Source organism: Schistocerca gregaria, chromosome X (assembly GCF_023897955.1).
Source record: "Schistocerca gregaria isolate iqSchGreg1 chromosome X, iqSchGreg1.2, whole genome shotgun sequence".
Taxonomy (NCBI): Eukaryota; Metazoa; Arthropoda; class Insecta; order Orthoptera; family Acrididae; genus Schistocerca; species Schistocerca gregaria.
In genome coordinates, this window is record NC_064931.1 from 290,179,935 (window position 1) to 290,200,285 (window position 20,351).

The 20,351-nt window shown below is 38.2% G+C and overlaps 1 long non-coding RNA gene across 1 annotated transcript in view; it reads right to left on the bottom strand.

Moving 5' to 3' along the window:
- LOC126298461 (uncharacterized) overlaps positions 1-18,767 on the bottom strand; it is a 52,711-nt gene extending 33,944 nt beyond the window's left edge. Inside the window, exons 1-3 of the long non-coding RNA XR_007552611.1 lie at positions 18,652-18,767; positions 11,358-11,455; positions 10,935-11,025 (exon numbers count right to left, since the gene is read on the bottom strand). This is a non-coding gene — a long non-coding RNA (uncharacterized LOC126298461). The remainder of the gene's footprint in view (positions 1-10,934; positions 11,026-11,357; positions 11,456-18,651) is intronic.
- Positions 18,768-20,351: the final 1,584 nt, after the last annotated feature.

The following is a 20,351-nucleotide window of genomic DNA, read 5'->3' on the forward strand; positions in this document are numbered from 1 at the left end:
TGTTCAACCGCAAGCAACATATGCAAGTGAAATACTATCAAACTAAATATTCAAGCAACAACTTACAAACTGCAGAAAGTTGACAGAAGAATACACCGAACAATTATCAGTAAAAGACATCAAGTTAATCGGCAGTGGAGACTTTTGCCCAATTTAGTAGTGTATAAAGAAAGTGAATCCATTATTGAAACAATGCAGAAAAGAAGGATTGCATTTTTCAGCCACATATCTTGCCTACTAAATACTAGAGTCCTAAATCAACTTTTTGACTACTACATCTGGTTTAAAGAAGTACAAAGTGATCTGAATGAATTGAAGATCACCAGACACCAAATTCAACACAGAGAAGAGAAACTACTTCTGAAGAACAAATGTAATATCTGCAGAAGAGCGAGCAGCCTCATCACAGTGAATGAGGAAATTTTGGAAAACAAAGAAATTGCTCACTGCTAAGACCGTAATGGTGTATCAACATTCAATACCACACTTGTTAGGGGTTGCAGTTACCGACTGCGGTCCATATTAGTATCACTGGACCCACAAGCCGCGACCAGCACCGCTAGCATCGTTCCGTGGCTTGTATCAAGCTTCTAGCGAGCTCTCGTCCACTCTTGCTTGGGACGTCAAGTAGTAAAGTAGCATAGCCTTCAGCTGATCGGAAGCAACCTCTAACAAGGCACTCAGTGATGTATGGCCTAAGCGAGGCCTCAATAGCTATTAGTTTATAATTATATGTATGCAGCCAAGAAGAATCCTGCAATGACTTCTAATTGTTTTAGTCATTGCAGATCCAGACCATGCAGCCAGCAACTTATTGACATGATTGACAAACCTGCTGTGATTTGTGCATTTCTATTTAGTATTGGCCACCAATCAACATTGGCAATGACTCGTTCATGATCATAGTAACACATAACCCATGTAAATAAATAAATAAACAAATTTTGGGATATGTTTGTCTGTAATGTTTGTAGATTGAGAATGGTAGCAACTGTTACAGAAGCCACGAGAAGTCCATGAACTGTAGTGGTGTCATGTACTGGGCACTATTAATTCAGAAAAGTTCTGACAGTGCGTATATGAGAAATCTGAAACACAGAGTTTTACTTCAATTTACATTTCGTACTGGGCACTATTAATTCAGAAAAGTTCTGACAGTGCGTATATGAGAAATCTGAAACACAGAGTTTTACTTCAATTTACATTTCTCGTTTTAATAATTTTACACCAATTTCTATATTTCTAAACTTGTGCAGACTCCCCAATGTTTATTTCGATCAGCCATAAGAAGAAATAACAGGGTGTATACGGGGACAAGGAAAAAAATTCCGGATTATTCCCAGATATCTCGTTTAAAAAATATGCTTTTCCCAGGCAAAAACATACTTTTTCTGTGCTAAGTCACAGTAGGTTTTCCATAGACTTTCCAACGGAACTGTAAAACTTATCAATCCTTTGAATGGTTAACGTTTTTTACAATTGCGTAGAACATCCCGGAAAAAAAAAAAAAAAGAAAAGACAGGGCAGAGAAGTTTTGGAAAGACCTTTGATTTGCAGCAACATACACGCTGCAAATTTTCGTATTATGAAAGTATAAATTGAAATTGCACCAAACACAGAGCGTTAGTTTCAGGAGCTTTGAAACAGAGGTTGCGATGTCCTTTTGTAAGCGAGTCATATCTCAAGCCACGAGATCTCGCCAGTCAATGACAGCAGCTATTCAGAGCATAGGACACGTGTTATAGTCAGCCAATAGCAAGATCACTGGTTCCATAGCGCAAACACGCAAGAGGAAAAGTTAACAGTTTACATTAATGTACACACTACCATATATCTGCAAGAAGAGCTAAGCTTTCACATATAATTTTGGTATCTAAGATTAACACGCTACAACAGAAGCTAAGCTTTCACATGTAATATTGATTTTTTTTGCGTGTGTTATACTTTAACATACATCACACTAATGTGCCAGTAAATTTAAAATTCTGACATAAATGTCTCGGTTCGAAATTCTTATAAGTGGCTGGTCCTAAAACTGTTCACTTTCAAGCGTTCCATGATTTAGATATCCATCCCACTTTCTCACACTTAACATAATTCACCTTGCGTAAAAAGAAATTTACTTTGAAAGTAACGCTTTTCTTAACTCCCGTTCGCAATACTATCCGGAGACTGTTAGAAATAGGTTTGATTTACCAGTTTCCAGAGAGCGCCAGCAAGCAGGCATTATTGTGCGTGTGCAACTGTAGTGGTGTAGAAAGCCCGCATGTTTGTGTATATAAAGCACTAACAGAGCTTACATTACACCATAAAAGAAACAGGGCATCAGAGGATACTCCAAAGAGTATCGGAATTTCGTAAACAAAACTAAAATGCATAATTCACCTTGAAGTGCCATTTGGCTTTTTCCAGATTCACAATGAAGTAGGTCCCATCTGATATTAAGCTTTTCAGTGTGGTTTTTGGGATGTAAAGTTTCTTGGAGTACCAGTACTCTCCGATCTCATTTTTGGTTCTTTATTATGGCATAATGCCATATATGGCAGAAGATGATAACGTGCACTTTAAATTCAGCGAACAGTTGCAACTAGGCAATACTGTACAATGAAACACTTCGTTTCAAATAAAATTATTGCCTCAGCGGAAAGATTAATAAAGCCAATTTTTTTTAGCAAACTTGCAAAAATAACTTCACTGTTTTGCAAGGCGATTAATGCTTGACTGCTACTAACTTTGAAATAAAATAAAATCAGAAAACTGAAATTAATAATATATTTTTGCCCTCCGTAATTATGTGAATGTATTTTAATTCATTTGATAGCTCTCGGCCACAGAAATCCGTTTTATTTTCATTTGACGTGGGAGCTGTACACAAAGAGAAGCAGCGAAATCACTTAACGTAAACATGGGTCACGTGGAGGTTAACCCCCTCCCATCTACAACTCGGACAACTCTGTGCAAGCGTGAATCTGGCAGCTAGGGCGCGGGAGAAAAATTTTTCTCGTTTGCATCTGGCTGCTTGCTGCTACTACCGATACAGCTAACAGACAAACTTCAAGTAGTGGGAGAAGGTACTGCTTATACGCAAGTCAAATGCGCACGCGCAACAGACCACTGGAAATTGGTCAAACGAATTAACCGTGAACAGTTGTGACGTCATGCTCATAGCAAGCAGTTTATTGTTATGAAAAATAACAGTCTGCACCCTACTGCCTTCGACATATTTTTGCTATTTGCAGACGCTTGTGCGTGCACGGTGATTTTTTTTTGTTGTGTAAATTGCACATTTCCTTTGCCACTAAAGTTTTATTTTTTCCCTCTCGTTTGTATTTTATTGATGCAGTATCATTCTCCAGTAGCAGGATACAATAACATTCTTTGCTAGAGAATCAATTCTGCAATCAAAAGTATAAAAATTTAACTGAAAGCAAAAACAATGAAAAATTTAACTGAAAGCAAAAACAATGAAAAATTTAACTGAAAGCAAAAACAATGAAAAATTCCCGGAATTCCCGGGTTTTTCCCGGTTTTCTCCCGGATGAAAAAATTCCCGGGTTTTTCCCGGATTTCCCGGGTTGTATGCACCCTGATTAATGACATAAAATGAAATTACACACACACACACACACACACACACACACACACACACACACACACACACACACACACACACACACACACACACACACACACACACACACACACACACAAAAAGCAAAATGTTTTTGTTTATGAACTATTTTAGTCAGCTTTAACTTCTCCCAATGTTAGCAAAGTTCCTTTGCCATCTCGCATATTGGTATCGACAATACCTGTGGCAGAGCAATGAGACACCAATTGTATGTCTTGCGACACAATGACGGATCTGTCGAGTTTGAAGCAGCTGTGACTTGTGCGTTTCTTTGTTTCAGCACACTTAAGCCATACCATTACATTTAGTTTCTACAGTTTTCTCTTCTCACTACATTTAAACCATAGGGACAACAACAGGTAAAACTGAGGGTGCAGCCGTAGTGTTCTCGTTTGAGGTCTGGCAATATCTTTTCTGCCCCTCATATGCCTATCTGGTTCTGCAAACTGTTTTGGCACCCGAGGCACAGCATATCCACTGTGTTACCAAACAATAAATTTCCATAATTTCGTAACATATTCCACCAACTGATATCCCATTAACAGAAAAACTATTTACTCATGTTGTTACCCATTGAAATCACAATGCAAATTACAGTTTTATGTTTTTCTAACTTTGTGACATGCACTCTTTTGTAAATATTATATTAACTACACTTAAATGGACCCACTAAAATGTAATTTGGGTGAGAATAATCCATAGAAACTGCAATATGAAGAAGGGAGGGATTATCAACATTCCTTTTGTAGCAAGTTGATGCTATAAAATCATGTAGTTTCATTACATTAATCAATCAGCAGGCTGTCGCTAACATTTGAGGAAGCACACTTTCTCCTATCTGCTTCCCAAAATAAATGGACATATTGTTCAGAAATTGAAAGATATCCTCCACTGCTGGTTTAATGGCACTAAAGAATCAAAATAAACATGATCTGCTTGCACTTGGCTAAATAAGGGCCATGACAGGTAAGAAATGCTGATGTTTTTCTGTTAATTTTCAGTTGTTGCAGATGTTTACTGACATGATACTACCGACATAAAAAAAGGACACCTTTTACAGCCAGTATCTAAATTAACTAGTTGACCATAATCTCCGAACTTTTGACAACTACAGTCCTCTTTTTTCCCCATCCATGATTATAATTTCTCAGTAAAGACAGTACAACACATGGCAGTAAGTACATTCCAAACCTGAACCACAATCTCGGAAACACCACAAAATACCCATCTATGATTGATAAAATGTCTTTAATAGATCCTAAATGTTTTCTAGCAATAATTTCTTCACATGTTGTAATGGGTAGAAGTTGGCTGGATACAATCTCATGAGGTGGGTAAATGTCTCAAAAATTTGTATTTCAAATTCCACTGCCAAAGCATCTTTGTTGGCAGGAGCGTTGTCCTTAGGACAGAATTTTCCCTCTGTTCTTCTGAAATTCAGATCTCTTCTTACATACTGTTTCAACCAGCTACTCCAAAACACTTCCAAAATATTCAGCATTTAATCGTTTATGCTTTGCAAACAGACCCATAACAAAGTTCTTCAACATCCCAGGAAACATGGGACATAGCATTTTAAGCAGATAAAATACATTTCACATGCGAGCTCAACTTTCCCTACCTATGTAATCTTTCCATAATATACATGTAAAGGAAAACAATGTATTGCTTCCAGGGTCTTTAGGTGTACTGCGAGATGCAGTCATCTGAAGTCCATGATATTTCAGCAGACAACCGTTTCGCCACCATCAGGAGGTGTATTATTCTCAATACATTAAATTTGTTTATGTTGAGGGATACATGCCAATCCCTGCACCAAGTGTATCCATTGCAAGTTGTCTTGTGTTTTGTTACAGTTATCCCCTTGTGACTTATCTGTAAACATCACCATCACCGAGACATTAATGTGAGTACACTATAATGCTCTTCAAAGCACTGTAGCATGGTTCTGTCTATGAGACATGGACAATTATGCCGTTGAAAGATGACATTGCCATCAGGGAAGACATCAAGCATGAAGAAATGCAAGTGGTTCACAGATATTAGTGTGTCTTCGATTACTACCACAGATCCCATGCAAGCACAAGAGAATGTCTCCCATAGCATAATACTGTTCCAACTAGCCCGCGTCCGTGGCATGCCGCACATTTAGAGCTGCATTCACCTCGATTCGACCATCGATCTAGTGCAGCAAAAATGTGATCACTCGAAAAGCCAACACAATGGTCTCGTGCCCACTGCAATCTTAACTTACGATGACACTGGGTGTGCTCAATGAAGTGAAAATTATAATTTTTCACATCTCTACTACACTTATCACTCTGATTCATGTGAGACTACTTCTGTGGTATAAAAGAATGGACATGGTTCAAAGAAAAGAGTATCTGAGTTTTATTAACAATCTTTCATAAAATAATGATAATTAAGAATAATTAAGAATTTATATTTGAAATCAGAACAGAAATTTTATGTGCAATACGTAATTGCAAACAAGATGACACGTTATTCATAAAAAATGATAAATTATACAATTATGAGATGTAGGTATTTCAAAAATGCATGATAAAGGCAAGACCTGAACAGTGGCTCATGAACTGCACCAGATTATCAATCTACGTCACCACCGATTCCGCTATACATCCAGGGTGTATTTGTATCTCAGTTCTATCAAATACAGTCCCTCGGAAAACTTCAAAGGCAATTTTTTCTGCAAATTTAAGAAAAATCTCTTTCTCAGCACTTTTTAACCTTGTTCCACATGCATGTTTCACTACACAGCAGGAAGCAGCCTCAGCCATTTTCATAGTGTGTATTAACAGCATGACAATCAGAGAACAACAGTACAGAAACTGTGACTACACACAATTTGCGAAATAAAAATTACATAGCTGAAGTGTTAGTAATGTACCATCTTTTTAACTCATCTTTTATCGGATGAGCAAAACCAATTGCAAAACATTGTAGACAAGGTACCTGTATGGTGCAAAAAGTGGCACCTGATTATAAATAATGGAATTGTGACCTCATCCACACGAGTACTGAAAGGAATCCCCTAAATTTCAGTTGCAAAATAAATCTAAAGGCTGGCCATTCAACTGTAGGTGTCAAATCATCTGTAGCTGATGAGTAGGGGTAGAGGAGAGCAGTACACACATAAATTGCCCGAACGTAAGATTCATTCTACTGGGCTTTCTAACTGTGGAGGTCTTGCTGTTAATAGCACTTGCAAAGAAAGTGACACTTAAGAATATTCCATTTTAGGACATCATTTTATTGGAACACATTGTCAGAACATCTCTTATTCTTTACTGTAAATATGTAGTCTTGAAAAATGGATCACAACAGAATGAGCTGTCACCCTTAAAACCCAATAATACTGTTCACCGACATGCCTTGTGTATGGCTGTATTCAGCAAGATCAGATTTTGAAGGTCTATGTGCAACTTTCCGAGGCCACAACAGAAGTGACAAGACCCCCAAACTTTTAGAACAAAGTGAAGCAGCAATAATAATTCTTTGAAGCATTTTACACAGCCTGGGTAGGAAATATCACAGGAGACATTCGGAGTTGTATATATCCCTTCTGTTTCAGAAAGGGACAGTGAGTACTTTCTTCCACACAACTGGGGCAGTCGCCATTGGCCTGTAGTTTATTAAAATTTTCCCTTTGGATGTAGTTCTCACTACATACAACAGTGGATGTTATCAGACTCTGGTACTGTCTCTCCACTTTCTGGCTGGTTACAGTCAATCTCCGCACTGAGGAAGGACAGCATTTTTAGAAATTAAATCTAATCTACCTCTCTTTGGCAGAGCTGTACAGTGCTAAAATGTGTATCTTTGACACAGTCAACATTAGGTAATTTATGCCAAAGTTTACTGTGTGATTCCAGAATGCACTCTTACTCGCAAGCCTCTGGATGAATTAAAATACATGAGATGACTGAGTAGAGCAATTACCAAACTGCAGGAAATTTTTTCATTACTGTCTCTGACTTTAAAATCAGTTTAGTTTCACAGTGAATCTTTAATTAAAAATATGTCAGTTTGGTTACCTCCCAACCACGATTTTTGGACAAGGCCATTGTACAAATCAGATTACTATGTGTTTGACAACAAGGAATGTCGCATCAGTGGAACTACGTTGACGTAAGTACGGTGTATGGCGCCAATGTGATGGGTAACAGTTAGGTGCCTAAGAGGTTGAGAGCTTTTATGACACACGGGAACATGTCCACGAGAGAATTGCAATTAGGCCAACCGTCAGTGATCCCAGAAGATTTAGTCAAAACCATGGACAAAAAGATTCGTGAAGACCGGCTATTCATAATTTCAACTTTAGTATTGGAATTTCTGACTGTAGGTAGACTAACTTAGCACAAAATTGTCTTCAAAAACGTTGAATTTCGCAAATTCTGTGCATGTTGGTTTCCCACACTGCTTACTGAGAAAAACATAATGGGAAGAAACGTTTGTACTCTAAGGTTTTGGGCCATTATCATAAGGAAGATGATAAATAATTACAGAATACTGTGACAGGGGATGGGACATGGGTTTCTCACACAACCCCAGAGTCTAAATGTCAGTCAATGGAATGCCATCACATGACATCACCAGTCAAAGTCAAGGCCAAGCAGACGATCTCAACATGCAACTTTATGGCAATCTTGTTTTGGGATTGACATGGGATCTTGTTGGTTGAGTTTATGCAGCAAGGTCAACAATAAATGCAGCCACTTAACTGCGCGACCCTGACTAAACTTCTATGTGTAATACAGAATACGTGACTTGCCCTTCTGATGTCTGGGAACACATTTTCCACCCACTGTACAGCCCCAACTTGGTACCAAGCAATTTTCAGCTCTTCTGCTACCTGCAGAACTTCACAGTGGCAAGTGCTTCATAACAGACAATTAGGTGAAAGAAGCAGTTGCAGATTGGCAATCCTCGCAGGCAGCAGATGTTTATGACTTAAGTATAGAAAAGCTTGTAGAGTGTTATGGCAAATGTTTAAACAAATACAGAAACTATATACAAAAATAGATAAACATGTAAGGAATTAAATAAATTTTTTTTGAAAAATCTGTGATAGTTTATGTTTCACAAGAAAACAGACCTTACTTTCCGAATAATTCTCATACTTATCTGATTATAAAAATCAGAAACAAGAGAAATAATTTTAAGTTCAGGGTTTGTAAAACCATTAAATAACAATTTCATCTCTTCAGACCTCAATATTACTTTTTGAACAGGTAACTGCTGAGCAGTGAATGACATAGAAAATGGAAAATTTGTAGTGGGAACTATAAGGCAACATACACATGTGGTAGGGGTCAAATAGGAAACAAGGCAGTGTAAAAGGCAACATAAGTATATCTCACTTGTGGAACATAAGTTTCTCCTCGTGTATTGTATGTCAAACAACTTACAGGAATGTAGCTAAGTGTTCACCACAAAAACCTCCAATACTTCAACAGGTGAACACATCCTGCTACTTCGTTGAGCCTACTAGTAGGTCAGTGTTAACATCACATAATGAATTTGGCAGATTTCATATGTCTGTTAGAGGAACTGACATTTTAGTAACTGACATTTTAGTAACTGGCATTTTAGTAACTGACATTTTAGTAACTGACATTTTAGTAACTGACATTTTAGTAAGTTTTGATGTGGTCTCTCCCTTCACTCATGTTCCTCTGTTGGACATTGTGTTTAACTACCCTGTTTCATCTCATTCATTTATGTTACAAATCCACAAATTGCTACTAAACAAAAATAGACTGGGGAAAAAATTGAAAATGAAGTCTGTGAGCTCCCATGAGACAGTTAATAGCTCACAATCAGGTTAGACCCAAAAAGCTTGCAAAGAAGAACAGGTCCATAAAAACTGTCCTTGTCTTCTCACACTTTAAGCCCTACAGAATACACATACTTGTGTTTTATGGTGTTCAATACCAAAAATGTGGCAACAGTTATGACATTAAAATTGAAGTGACATTTTTAAGAAGAAAGTTACCAGTTTTATACAAGAAATGATAAACACTGAAAAATATTTCAAAATGAAATGCTCCAGGCCATCCACAAAATGAACACTACAGAATCATTCACAGTGAGGAAGTTTCTTGGAATAAGAACTCCATACACATTGTGCTTTTTCTTCCACATTTACAGTTCCTTGGAAAAAGTATGCTTCTACTGTAAAATATGTAAAATTATTACAACAACAAACTTAAGATTTTCATGGTTATACCCAATCTTAATTTACAAATGTTAATTTTAATGTCCTACTAAAAGAGAGGTAATTATAGATAAAAGTGGGAAATACATATTTACTTCCTTAGTAACGCACCAAACTACACATTTATTTGTCAAACCACAATATGAAGTTTTTCCCCAAATTATTGTTGCTGGATTATATGTAATTTCATTTATTGATTGCTCAATGTGTTGTCAATGACGACAACACCAGTTAAGGGGTACTATTCTACTTTATAATGCATACTTATCTATCACAGCTAGTGTTAAACTGTGTTTCTGACTAGCAATGGCACTGCGAGACCCTGTTCCATCCTAGCCAGCAATATGACCATCATATATTTCCTTGCAACAATATTTTGTAGTGGAATACCAAATGTCATCATTATACTCCACATGTGTGTCATATGTACTGATATTAAGACATCATTGAGGCTCAAGTACCAAATACTGCTTGTGCCATGCTGACAGTCTGATTCGATGTGATGTTAAGTCTTGCTCACAGAAAAACTACTGCTGTAGAAATTTAGCTGAACTTTAAACATCATTCGTTAGTAAAGCAGAGGGAACTCACATACTTCACAATACATTACATTTCAAGTGTTAAGAGACAGGTAAGGAATGAGAAGGTTCTCCGCAGAATTGGCGAAGAAAGGAACACATTGTAACACTGACAACAAGAAGAGAGGCTGGTAGAACACATGTTAAGATATCAGGGAATAACTTCCATGGCACTAGAGGTAGCTATAGAGGGTAAAAACTGGAGAGGAAGATAGATATTGGAATACATCCAACAGATAACTGAAGATGGAGGTTGCAAGTCATACTGTGAGATGACGAGGATGGCACTTAAGAGGAATTTGTGGTGGGCTGCAACCAACCAATCAAAATACTGATTACTATGTGTGATAGGTCTTCTTTTGTCATTTATATGAAATTGTATTCATTAATAGTTTATATTCATTAATTTTTCTCACTTTTTTATTATTTTTCAAGCATGTTATTTTACTTGTGTCCTTTTCTGATGCAATCACACAGTTACACTTACTTGGAGTTTATTGGATCACATCTACTAATTCACGTGCTGTCTGCCTGATGACACATCAAACAGTTCAGTTTTCCGTCATTACTTCAGTCCCCTGTACACCAAAAAATTACATTACAAGTTGTATAGTAAAATGAATTATAGATATAAGCTGTGTGATTCCTCAACATTCAAAAATCATCATGGTGCCACTATTCACTGACATACTCTTGTGATACTACAATGAATGCATCCTGAGGTGGCTAAGAAAAATCACCAATAAAGTATATGTGCATAACACACATATTTTAAAACTTCTACCAACTATTAAATTTTTTTTATTGAACATAGGTTGTAGTCTGTCATTCTGAGAGAATAAAACTAAATACTTTGATCTTTAACTTCTTTATTTAAAAAAGGGTACTGAAGAAATTTGCTGCAACTTACTGTTGATTCTGCTTCTTCATAGCACTTTCTCAAAACCATAAAAAGAGAAAGGTTTTTCTATCCAACGCCCTGAGCGTCACTGCTGTCCGTGTGCGTGCCTGGAAATGAAATTCCACTCATTCAGCTGATTTCATCGCAGAGAGAGAAGGTGATTACCATCAAATTATGTAAGATGAAATAGCAACGCTAAACAGACACAGTGAAAATTGTGGTCCAACCAAAAAAGTTAAATCAGATACCAGTGAAGCTGTCAATAGCACAAATGGCATGGAAGGTAGGTTAAGAAGAAAGGAAGGAAGGAAGGAGACTTAAGAGTTCAACAGTGAAGAGAGAGAGAGAGAGAGAGAGAGAGAGAGAGAGAGAGAGAGAGCAATGAAATGTCAGGGTAGTGCATAACACACCAAATACAATGCCTGTTAATAGTCAGGCCTATACCAATAAAATAGTAATAACACATTTTTTAAAAATATAATGATTCGAATCCAATTATTAAATGTGGAAACAGAGAATAATGAGGAAGAGAAGTTATGAATGGAAGAAGGCAAGTTTAGTGTAAGGAAAGATCAACTAGGCAAGGTTTTGCATATTCTCTTTCTGGACTGCTTTGTCTTTCAATCATTCAGTCATACCAATTAGTTTCTGTTATTCTACCTTCTTTCATCTCTCCATGTCTCAACACCATAATCATTTCCTTTCTTTCTTGTTTCCTTTTTTTATTGTCAGTAGCCTTTACTCAGTATTTCTACTCAGAGTTGCCCAACCTAAAGTTTGTTATGTGTCACACTATTCCAGTCTTAGTCTCACCCCCCCCCCCCCCCTCCCAGGAACCACGGACTTTGGCAATGCTGGGGAGGCTTGCGTGCCTCAGCAAAACAGATAGCTATACTGTAGGTGAAACCACAATGGAGGTGTATCTCTTGAGAGGCCAGACAAATGTGCAGTTCCTGAAGAGTGGCAGCGGCCTTTTCAGTAGTTACAGGGCCAACAGTCTAGATAATTGACTGATCTGGCCTTGTAACATCAATGAAAACAGTGTTGCTGAGCTGGTACTGCAAATGGCTGAAAGCAAGGGGAAACTACAGTCTTAATTTTTCCCAAGGGAAAGCAGCTCCACTCTTAAGGTTAAATAATGACGACATCCTCTTGGGTAATATTCCAGAGGGCGGGGACTACTCAGAAGCACGTTGTTATCGGGAGAAACAAAACTAGCACTCTGCAAATGGGAGTGTGGAATGTCAGATACCTTAACTGGGCAGGTAGGTTAGAAAAAATTAAAAAGGGAAATGGATAGGTTAAAGTTAGATATTATGAGACTTAGTGAAGTTCAGTGGCAGGAGGAACAGGACTTCTGACCAAGTGAATACAGGGATATAAATACGAAATCAAGTAAGGATAATACAGGAGTATGTTTAAAAAAAAAAAAAAAAATTCAACATGGATAAGCTACTATGAAGAGCATAGTGAACGCATTATTGTAGCCAAGATAGACACGAAGCCCACATGCCCCACAGTAGCACAAGTTCATATGCCAACTAGCTTCACAGATGAGGAAGATATTGAAGAAAGGAGTGATGAAATTAAAAAAAAAATATTCACATAGTTCAGGGAGCCAAAAATTTAATGGGGGACTTGAATTCAACAGTAGGAAAAGGAAAGAGAATGAAAAGTAGCTGGTGAACATGGACTGTGGTAAAGAAATGAAAGAGGAAACTGCCTGGTAGAATTTTGCACAGAGCATAATTTACACTTGGTTTAAGAATAATGAGAGGAGGCTGTATGCATGGAAGAAACCTGGAGACACCGGAATGCTTCAGACTGATTATATAATGGTTAGAGATTCAAGAACCAGAATTTAAATTTTAAGACATTTTCAGGGGCAGATGTGGACTCTGAAAACAATTTATTCGTTATGAACTGCAAACCTAAACTGAAGAAATTGCAAGACACAGGAATTTAAGGAGATGGGACCTGGATAAACTGAAAGAATCAGAGATTGTAAAGGGTTACAGAGGGACTATTATGGATTGACTGACAAACCCAAGGGAAATAAATACAATACAAGAAGTATGGATAGCTTTGAGAGACGAAATAGTGGAGGCAGCAGAGGTTGAAGTAGGTAAAAAGACAAGGGCTCGTAGAAATCCTAGGCTAACACAAGAAAAACTGAAGTTAATTTAAGAAAGGAGAAAATATAGAAATGCAGTAAATGAAGCAGGTAAAAGGGAATACAAATTTCTAAAAAATGAGACTGACACAAAGTGGAAAATGGCTAAGCAGGACTGGCTAGAGGACAAATGTAAGGCTGTAGCAGCATATATCACTTGGGATAAGATACAAAATTGCCTACAGGAAAAGAGAGACCGTTTGAGAAAAGATCTAAGAAAACGTGAAGCAATACTGACCCCACAACTTACAGAAGATAGTTTAAGGAAAGGCAAACCTTTGTTTATAGCATTCGTAGACTTAGAGAAAGCTTTTGACAATGTTGACTGGAATACTCTTTTTCAAAGCCTAAAGGTGGCAGGGTAAAATATAGGCAACAAAAGGCTATTTACAATATGTACATAAACCAGATGGGTTATGAGAGTCAAGGGGCATGAAAAGGAAGCAGTGGTTGAGAACGGAGTGAGACAGGGTTGTAGCCTATCACCAATGATGTCCACTCTGTATATATGAGCAAGCAGTAAAGGAAACAAAAGAAAAATTTTGAGTAGGAATTAAAGTTTTGGGAGAAGAAATAAAAACTTTAAGGTTTGCCAATGATAGTGCAATTTTATCAAAGATGCAAAGGACTTTGAGGAGCAGTTGAACAGAATGGACAGTATCTTGAATGGAGGATATAAGATGAACATCAACAAAAGCAAAATGAGGATAATGGAATATAGAGAAATTATATCCGGTGATGCTAAGGGAATTAGACTACAAAATGAGCCACTTAAAGTATGAGTTTTGCTATTTGGGAAGCAAAATAACTGATGGTTGAAGTAGGGAGGATATAATATGTAGATTGGCAACGGCAAGAAAAGTGTTTCTGAAGATGAGAAATTTGTTAACATAAAGTATATACTTAAAAGCCACAAAGTCCTTCCTGGAAGTATTTGTACGGAGTGCAGCCAAGTGAAACATGGACATTAAGCAGTTTAGATAAAAAGAGAAGTTTTCGAAATGTGGTGCTACATAAGAATGTTGAAGATTACATGGGTAGATCACATAACTAATGGGGAGGTACTGAACAGAATTGGGGAGAAGAGAAATTTGTGGTGCAATCTGAGCAAAAGAAGCAATCACTTTGTAGGACACATTCTGAGGCGTCAAGGGATCACCAATTTAGTACTGGAGGCAAGTGTGTGGTGTAAAAATCAGAGGAAGACCAAGATTTCCGAAATTCCTTCACCAGCGAAGACGAATGGAATATTCCAGAATTTGAAACACGAACATCTGCTAGCATGAGTTTCTTAGGAGTAGATACCTTAGGGGTTGCGAAGCAACTCAAATCGCTTGATACGGGCAAGTCTTCAGGTCCAGATCGTATACCGATTAGGTTCCTTTCAGATTACGCTGATACTATAGCTCCCTACTTAGCACTCATATACAACCGCTCGCTCACCAATAGATCTGTACCTACAGATTGGAAAATTGCGCAGGTCGCACCAGTGTTCAAGAAGGGTAGTAGGAGTAATCCATTTAACTACAGACCTACATCATTGACGTCGGTTTGCAGTAGGGTTTTGGAGCATATACTGTATTCAAACACTATGAATCACCTCGAAGGGAATGATCTATTGACACGTAATCAGCATGGCTTCAGAAAACATCTCTCTTGTGCAACGCAGCTAGCTCTTTATTCGCACGAAGTAATGGCCACTATCGACAGGGGATCTCAAGTTGATTCCGTATTTCTAGATTTCCTCACAAGCGACTTCTAATCAAGCTGCGGACCTATGGGGTATCATCTCAGTTGTGCGACTGGATTCGTGATTTCCTGTCAGGAAGGTCGCAGTTCGTGGTAATAGACGGCAAATCATCGAGTAAAACAAAAGTGGTATCAGGTGTTCCCCAGGGAAGCGTCCTGGGACCTCTGCTGTTCCTGATCTATATAAATGACCTGGGTGACAATCTGAGCAGTTCTCTTAGACTGTTCGCAGATGATGCTGTAATTTACCGTCTAGTAAGCTCATCCGAAGACCAGTATCAGTTGCAAAGCGATTTAGAAAAGATTGCTGTATGGTGTGTCAGGTGGCAGTTGACGCTAAATAACGAAAAGTGTGAGATGATCCACATGAGTTCCAAAAGAAATCCATTGGAATTCAATTACTCGATAAATAGTACAATTCTCAAGGCTGTCAATTCAACTAAGTACCTGGGTGTTAAAATTACGAACAACTTCAGTTGGAAGGACCACATAGATAATATTGTCGGGAAGGCGAGCCAAAGGTTGCGTTTCATTGGCAGGACACTTAGAAGATGCAACAAGTCCACTAAAGAGACAGCTTACACTACACTCGTTCGTCCTCTGTTAGAATATTGCTGCGCGGTGTGGGATCCTTACCAGGTGGGATTGACGGAGGACATTGAAAGGGTGCAAAAAGGGCAGCTCGTTTTGTATTATCACGTTATAGGGGAGAGAGTGTGGCAGATATGATACACGAGTTGGGATGGAAGTCATTACAGCATAGACGTTTTTCGTCGCGGCGAGACCTTTTTACGAAATTTCAGTCACCAACTTTCTCTTCCGAATGCGAAAATATTTTGTTGAGCCCAACCTACATAGGTAGGAATGATCATCAAAATAAAATAAGAGAAATCAGAGCTCAAACAGAAAGGTTTAGGTGTTCATTTTTCCCGCGCGCTGTTCGGGAGTGGAATAGTAGAGAGATAGTGTGATTGTGGTTCGATGAACCCTCTGCCAAGCATTTAAATGTGAATTGCAGAGTAGTCATGTAGATGTAGATGTATATGAAAACAGTAAGTCAATTCAGAGGGATGTAGCTTGCAATAGTTATTCTGAGATGAAAAGGCTTGCACAAAATGTAGTAGTATGGAGAGATGCATCAGACCAGTCTTTGGACTGAAGGCCACAACAATGACACTATTCTAGTACACCTGCACTCATGTTACTATCAGCTTTTGTCTGTGTTATGTCCTATATAAAAATGAAATGTTTTTATTAAATCCCTGCATGTCAAATACACGGGTTTGTGGGAAGTCTTTTCTAAAAAAAATGCTGTCTTCAATGCAACAAAAACTGCTTACAGAAAGTGCCTGGAAAGTCTGAAAATGGCAACTGGCTGCTCATAACCAGTTATGTCAATGTGAATTACTGATCTGATAAAAAAAAGAACAATATTATTCAAGCTCCAAGACAGTACACCACTTTTCCCAGAGATTAGAAGTAAGTGGTAGTCAGCAGATCCAAATCGATGTAGGTTGCAACACTACTGCCACTATTGTACAGGACAGATTAGCATGGAAAGCTGCACCAAACCAGTCTTCCAACTGACAATGACTGCACTGATGGTGTAAATAAATGGCAAAGTTATAGATTTTTCTCAATAATAACACTTTAGAATGAATGCCTCTACCAAATTTACCTTTGGCTCAGAAAGTGGGTACAAACCGAGATGTTAAACCTTATTCAATGTTATGTAAATGATAATTTAAACTGAACATAATTCCACAAACATTTGTACAGAAACGTATATTGTGGCATTAAATAAAGCACACACCGATTTGTTCCTGGTGTACTGTAATGACCAGTACAGTGCATTGATTTTGTGCTTTGTTGATGGGGTGTCAAAATCTTATTCCATCCCTTATTTAGTTCTCAAACTTGAGCATACTTTTGGTAACACACTAAGGAAGTTTACACTGAAATAACATCCTTTAATCAACATAGTACTCTTCTGCAAATGCCGATCCCATCTTCAGCACCGTATAACACACACGGCTTCTTACTTAGCCTGCTAATTTGCCTGTCAAGTCAGCGAGTGACTATACATACCACTGTGTCATTTAGTTGATATCTAGGGATTACGGATGTGTCCGATTCCACCCGTCGGCTTTGGCCCATGACGTCATCAATATGGCGGAAACGGCTATCCTAAGCGTCATATGGCGCCTATGATGTCACTACATAAACACGGCAACAAACACGAAAATACGTGTAAGTAAGACAATAACATCTGCCTCCTAACATACAAACTAATGGGAAATTGGAGGTTTTGGGGAGGGGCAAGCCAAACAACAGTAAAAAAGCACACCATGAGCTCAAAACAAACAAAAATGACTAAAAAAATGCGATTGCATAGCTTGCTGCTGTATGCATATAGCATTTCACTTTTCCTTGTGCCTGAATAACATGAATGCACTTCCTATCCGTCCTAATGAACGCTTACTTTGTCCCTTACATCATCAGAAACATTTTACTCTACCATTGTTCCCATTATTACTGGAGAGAACGCGCACCCCAGGATCGCTTGTAAGACCCAGTGTTTAAAAGCGATCTTGGTTAAAATTACCGTCTTCTCTTAAGTAATTATTAAAGATCGTCCCCCTATCACTCAAGATGAGTAAACTAATGGGTTCCTATTATTATTATTGATCACCATGGGATAATGTTTTCATCCAGCTACAAAGTTCTTACAGCCCAATACAATGTATTATCCTGACAATCTTCTCTTAGGACACCGCTGACTTACTATAATGAGAAAGGGATATTTTACTGTTAACTAATAACCACTTCTGAATCTGGTTGATGCTAGCTCGTGCAGAATAAAATTTAGGATCACTTTCTTTTATTTCTAAAAACAATTACTTACCGCGGGAAAACGATTTACGCGGTTACATTTGTATGAAACACGTGCGCTTCGACTGCAAGCTTTTGTGCATACTGAGCAAAGAATGAAAGATTAATTTCGAAATTATGAGGTATGTAACAGAAAGGTCTCCCGATGCTACCATGTTAAACTGGGTAATACACCTGATGTTTATGTACTCCATATTTATTATCGAAAGTCTGTATTGATTACCAAAATTTTCTTCGCGGATGGACTGGTTGTGAAATTTGACATTATAACATCGGTGTATAGTTTTATTTTCTGTACATATCGCAACAACATATTCTCAAAACAATGTTTCCTCCCAATACAAATTAAACATTTTCCGTGAGGATATCTGCCTCTTCACATAAATGTCTGAAGCTTGGCATCTTTCTAAAAACTGGTCCACACATACACATCGTCCATTTACGGCAAACTAATGAATGAAAATGCGAAGATTGGATAACTGTACTTACTGCAGTTAAAGTTTCTAGCAAAGCACAGCATCCCTCAATCACTCACATATTTTCAATTTAAACGGCAAGCCTCATCACAGAGACACAGACATCAAGACAAACATCAGAGATTACGTTTCGAATTCGACTGGAAGGCATTGCAGCCAACGGACACAATTGAAATGCCGATACTGTTAAAGGAGAAAACGGGTAGAGGCCCGTCCACGCGCAACGATATGTCTGCGCACATCGCATCTGCGCAGACAGATCGTTGCGTGTGGACAGAAGATTTGCACCAACCTGAGGTGTTTGCAAACCTGGAAGTTGGAGGTTCGAGCGAAACCTCTCAAATCTGTGGGTTCAAACCACATCTGCGCATACAAGTTGGAGCGTGTGGACAGGAGATTTCCGCAAATCTGGCGCGAAACAGCGGTTTGCTCAGTCTAGTGTTTGTATTTGTGCGCACAGGGCATTGAAATGGCTGATACTAGTCAGTGTTCTCGAGAGTTTGTACGTGAATTCATTGAAATATGTAGAAAACACCCATGTTTGTGGAAGATTAGAGTAAAGAATATAGTGACCGAGACAAAAAGACAGCAGCGTATAATCCTGTAATTGAAAAATTGCGATTATTATTTCACTCAACTCTTGTTTCGATATTGCAGTTGAAATTTCCAAATCCTTGTAGCTCCTTCCTGTTGCTAGGAATCTTAATCTTAGCGCCAGCCGTTCATGAGGAGAAATTGCCCTTCTCTATTCAAGTATTTTTTCTCATAATATGAGGGGTTACAAGCTTTAAGAGACACTTATAAGTTTTGACATCCATCCATAAATAATTTCGCCAGTCGTTAGGTTCGCCCTGCAACTCTCGCAGTAAATTTACGTGAGAAAACTGCTTTCGCTTTAGCAGCCTCTGTCTACACCATTTTGACCGCTTTCTCTGTTTCCTGCGGGTGGTCTGAACGTTTTTTGCAACACAAGTTGCGAACACAGACCACAACAGAACATCTTTCATTTCTATATTTCAAAATAACTGAATTAAATTTTTGACGTTTATGGGGAGCGTAGTCGCTTGCCACTGATATTTCTTTTCTGCACCGACAAATGGCGGGCGAGTAGTAGATTGGGGTTTGTGTCGTGTGAACACACCACATTTGCTGCTATCTTCTGCATGTAGAGACATCTGCGCCGATGTCTGCGCAGACGGATCGTTGCGTGTGGACCGGGCTTAAGGAAGACTGTATTTCTATCAAACTCAATGAAAATTTTGTTAACCAAAAGTAATAAGTAGAAAACATTTTAATAACCATTTTAAGTGTTGTAGACAAAACAGGATCCAGCTATTGATTAGAAAATGAAAGGCAGTATATGGAACAGGCAAGAGCGTGTAATAAGAATAATTTGTAAATTGACGAATATCATGCAGAAACCTGTTCAAGGAATTTTGTATTCTAACTACTGCTTCTCAGTATATTTATACCCTAATGAAATTTGTTGCAATTAATGTATCTCTATTACGAACCAACAGGTCAATACATGGTACCAACTATGGTATCAATGACACAAATAAGAAAAAAAAAAGGCTCTGAGCACTATGGGACTTAACTTCTGGAGTCATTAGTCCGCAAGAACTTAGAACTACTTAAACCTAACTAACCTAAGGACATCACACACATCCATGCCCGAGGTAGGATTCGAACCTGCGACTGTAGCGGTCGCAT